This window comes from Chanos chanos, chromosome 6 (assembly GCF_902362185.1).
Source record: "Chanos chanos chromosome 6, fChaCha1.1, whole genome shotgun sequence".
Taxonomy (NCBI): domain Eukaryota; kingdom Metazoa; phylum Chordata; class Actinopteri; order Gonorynchiformes; family Chanidae; genus Chanos; species Chanos chanos.
The window spans coordinates 5,170,047-5,175,046 of record NC_044500.1 but is presented as its reverse complement, the minus strand read 5'-3'; the positions used below and the strand labels follow the sequence as shown (position 1 = coordinate 5,175,046).

Here is a 5,000-nt window from a genome sequence, read left to right as displayed (position 1 = left end):
TTCTCCTCCGGCAGAGGAGAATAAAAGGCGGATGAGTGCGATATTGGAGAGGGAGGATTATCCACATTTTTATTGATTTATCTCTAGAAATAGAGGGAATTCTCTGTGGGAATGCGACGGGATTATGTGGGAATGGGTGGGAATGGCCATGGGTTTGACATAGTGACAGTGGGAACAACTGGGAATGATGAACTGAACAGGGAATAGAGTGTAAAGTGGTTGGAAATTGAGACAGTTTTGGCCCCTGGAGTTTCTTGATTAGCTTCTGTGCCATGGTTGCGGTGGTTATTTTGGAAACTGCTCAGAAGTGAAAGAAATTGAATGAAGAGGGTGAGAGTTCCAGAAAATGGTGAACTGGATGGAAACAGTAAGACAGGACACTGATGAGGGATAACGTTACTAACAGGATGGGTTTTGTTTAAAGTTAAATATATCACATCATAAGTAAGTCCTTGACCATAACCTCAGGTGTCACGAAATTATATTGCATATTTTGCTCACGGTGTAACTTTTACACTGCGTAGAAAAGCACTCAAATAGAAGAGAGCTATTCCGTAAACATTTATAACAAGGCTACACTACAACACCTGCAATAGACATGTATACACACACACACACACACACACGTTCATAAAGCCCTGAACACCATGTAAAAAACCCTTCTGACCTTTGACCTTTCCCCCACAATGCAGTGTGACCTCCCAAACTCTGTCCTTACCGTCTCTCCTCTCTTTACTCTTACCCCACCTGTCTGATAGAGGGGCAGATAGCTACTGCCTGGACAGCTGGACACTGTGTGTGTCTGTGTGTGTGTGTGTGATCATTTGGTCAGACGCTAGCGGAAGGAAGTCATCTTTTTCTCCCTGAGGTCTGTTTTGTAAACACGTATCAAGTCAGGCAGGTGTGTGTGTGTGTGTGTGTGTGTGTCTGTGTGTGAGAGAGAGAGAGAGAGACAGAGAGAGTAGGAGCTGAAGAGACAGTGAGCTAATGAATGAAATAAAAACTGACTCACATCTGTTACTGGTCTAGTTCCACAGCAGTCAGTGATGTGTTAGTGCTGTTTCTCGTTTAAAAGTCAAAAAGTGTACGTTACAGCCAGAATGGTTATTACATATCATGTCAATTATATTATGTTAGTTAATAACATAATGATAAATACTCCATTACCTCTCTAAGGTCCTTTTATCAAAAAAAAAAAAAAAAAGAGGCATACAGACTGTATGTTCGATGTGTTAAAACTGCTTTGTTGAGATTTTCTGCTATATGTCCTGTTCAGTTCAAACTTGAATTTAATCTATTCAGTGATGAATTATAATATAAAAAATACCAAAAAAAAAAAAAAAAGTCATGGCTGTACTCTAAGAGGTACGACATGAAATGAATTGACGAAAAGTTCATGTCCTGTAATTAAAGTGTAGAAATTATAAATTGTTTAATATGGAATTGGAATAGTTGTGAAGCAGTGAAGAACTTTTTAGGTTAATTGTACACTGTGTGAAGAGTTTTAAGAATTTTGGTATGGATCTTTAAAAGTCTGCTCTTATAAACTTTATGATGTCTTTATAAACTTTGGGAAGAGTTTATGAAAAGTGTTTTACAAGATTAAAGAGTTAGACTGAATTTCTGCAGCAGGCTGAGGGTTTTTTCTGAAGGCATTTATGCTTTTAGAGATGTTCTGGCCTGTTGACTTCTCTCTCTCTCTCTCTCTCTCTCTCTCTCTCTCTCATTTCTCCTTTCATTTTTAATACCCTCTTCACGTTTCTCTTTTTTATGCTTATGAACCAGAAATCCTCACGGCTGTGTGATGCCTCTCTCTCTCTCCGTCTGTCTCTCTCTCTCTCTCACACACACACACACACTCACACACAGAGGCTGGGGTGTTTGGATTTGTGCTTTGGTGTAGGTCAGAGTATTTCTCTGGATCACTGCCCTGTGTGCTCCACACAGATGGTATCTAAAAGGGCCTCCCTAAACCTCACACACACACACACACACACACACACACACACACACCGCACACCAGTAACCTTTCACATCCCTCACACTTCACTTCCTATACCTGTCACACAGTCTATACCACAGCTCTGTCACACAGTCTATACCACAGCTCTGTCACACAGTCTATACCACAGCTCTGTCACACAGTCTATACCACAAGTCTGTCACACAGTCTATACCACAGCTCTGTCACACAGTCTATACCACAGCTCTGTCACACAGTCTATACCACAAGTCTGTCACACAGTCTATACCACAGCTCTGTCACACAGTCTATACCACAGCTCTGTCACACAGTCTATACCACAGCTCTGTCACACAGTCTTTACCACAGCTCTGTCACACAGTCTATACCACAGCTCTGAATGCACAGTCTATACCACAGCTCTGTCACACAGTCTATACCACAGCTCTGTCACACAGTCTATACCACAGCTCTGTCACACAGTCTATACCACAGCTCTGTCACACAGTCTATACCACAGCTCTGTCACACAGTCTATACCACAGCTCTGTCACACAGTCTATACCACAGCTCTGAATGCACAGTCTATACCACAGCTCTGTCACACCGTCTATACCACAGCTCTGTCACACAGTCTTTACCACAGCTCTGTCACACAGTCTTTACCACAGCTCTGAATGCACAGTCTTTACCACAGCTCTGTCACACAGTCTTTACCACAGCTCTGTCACACAGTCTATACCACAGCTCTGTCACACAGTCTTTACCACAGCTCTGTCACACAGTCTATACCACAGCTCTGTCACACAGTCTATACCACAGCTCTGTCACACAGTCTATACCACAGCTCTGAATGCACAGTCTTTACCACAGCTCTGTCACACAGTCTATACCACAGCTCTGTCACACAGTCTATACCACAGCTCTGTCACACAGTCTTTACCACAGCTCTGTCACACAGTCTATACCACAGCTCTGTCACACAGTCTTTACCACAGCTCTGTCACACAGTCTATACCACAGCTCTGTCACACAGTCTATACCACAGCTCTGTCACACAGTCTATACCACAGCTCTGTCACACAGTCTATACCACAGCTCTGTCACACAGTCTATACCACAGCTCTGTCACACAGTCTTTACCACAGCTCTGAATGCACAGCAGACGCCGTCTCAGTTTCTCACTTACTTTATTACTGTTTCAAGCCTCTTTCTCCCTCACTCACACACACACACACAGATCCTGTTCACATGTCATTCAGTGACCAGTACAGGACAAGCAAAGTGCTTTTTTCAGACTGTGCTACACCATGGTGTGTGTGTGTGTGTGTGTGTTTTTATAAATTTCGCTATAAAGATTAGCGTCACACACAGACCCTTCACTGGTAATACCAAACAGCCTTTTTTTTCTCTGCTCAGTGTCGTCCCTGACCCTTCCCACGTAAAAGACAGAGGACCAATCGCATTGTAACCTCGTTACCGTGGCGATCAGGCCATCCTCTTGAAAATCAGGCGTGGGGCTCGCTCCTCCCTTTTTGAAGGTCACTTAAGGGTCAAGAGAAGCCCAGCGATCGTTCCCAGAGAGAACACGGAAACTTAAACCCGTCGCGCTGCCACTTTATTGAATTGAATGTTCATAAAACCCTCTGATTTGACAGAAGTTCCTGAAAAGATGGCCGGGAAGTGGAAAGATGTTTTTTTTCTGTCAGTAGAATAATCTTCAGAGGAGACAGTGACAGCAACAGTGGGTGTAATGGTTCCTCATCCTTTAAACCCTGTATGTCTGTATATATCATCTTATAAGATCCTGCATGTAATTCATTTTAAATGTACTTATCAACTGTTACCAATGTGTCCCTGAGAATACCATATAAATGTGAATAAATGTAAATATATGATCTTCTCTCAGCCATAATGCACAGGGGGGAGAAAAAAAAGTGTTTTACTAAGATACTAATACAGGTTTTTATTCTGAGAACTTTTCTCTCACAGATTGCTCTGTGTATAATGTATCTAACTGTGATTCTGAAATGTGTAAGGTCATGAGTTAGGACGAGTGAGATTTAGACTGTGGTGAGTTCACTTTTGTCAGCGTGAGCTTTTTCCCATAATGACCTGATGTCCATGTTACTGTCTCTTACCGCTGACATCAGTCATCCTGGGTGTTAAGTCTAACTGTTTAAGGGATGGACTGCAACTTAGGCTGGACCTAGACTACTTCACAGATTCATTTTAAAGTTTAAACTGGACACAGAGAAGTTGATATCTCCACATTTCTCTCTGAGCACTTGAGAGACAATCATTTCTGCCATTAAACAACACAAAGTTTTTTGTTAGTTAACGCAAGGGACTGGGAAAACTCATCAGAGTGCTGTATGCGTGTGCATGCATGCATGCATGCATGTGTGCGTGTGCGTATGGGTGTGCGTGTGCGTGTGCGTGCATGCGTGTGTGCGCGCGTGTGTGTGTGTGCATGTGTGTGTGTATGTGTGTGTTTGTGTGTATGTGTGTGTGCATGCACGCGCGTGTGCATGCGTGTGTGTGTGTGTGTGTGTGTGTGTGTGTGTGTGTGTCTCTCTCTCTCTCTTGGTTAGATGCACAGTGACAATGACATTGACAGAGTAAATATATTGCAGACATCGCCTATGGTTTAGCACAAGCCACATACCTGGAACGTGTGTGTGTGTGTGTGTCTGTGTGTGTGTGTGTGTGTGTGTGTGTGTGTGTCTGTCCATGTCATGGTCACGTTGAATGTCGTTGCTAGGGGATACATATTTGTTTTGACGCTGGACTGATCCTTTTGGGTGTGTGTGTATGTGTGTGTAAGGGGTGAGGAGGCGATTCTGGTAAACGGAAGTTTCCGGAAACACTGAGTTTGCGGTCTGTTCTGGGAGAGCAGTGGAGCATGGGAAATTAAAATGTACTAAGGTGCAGGGGCAGAAACATGTCACTATGGCAACAGGGTGGAGCCCCCTTCCCTGCATTAGGAACACCACTGCAATGGAAGATTAATTAAAATCGCAAAATAGAGTTTTTT

The 5,000-nt window shown here is 43.2% G+C and overlaps 1 protein-coding gene across 1 annotated transcript in view; it reads left to right on the top strand.

Moving 5' to 3' along the window:
- The window catches only part of clpb (ClpB family mitochondrial disaggregase), a 32,718-nt gene that overhangs the window by 5,277 nt on the left and 22,441 nt on the right, over positions 1-5,000 (top strand). The window lies entirely within an intron of this gene.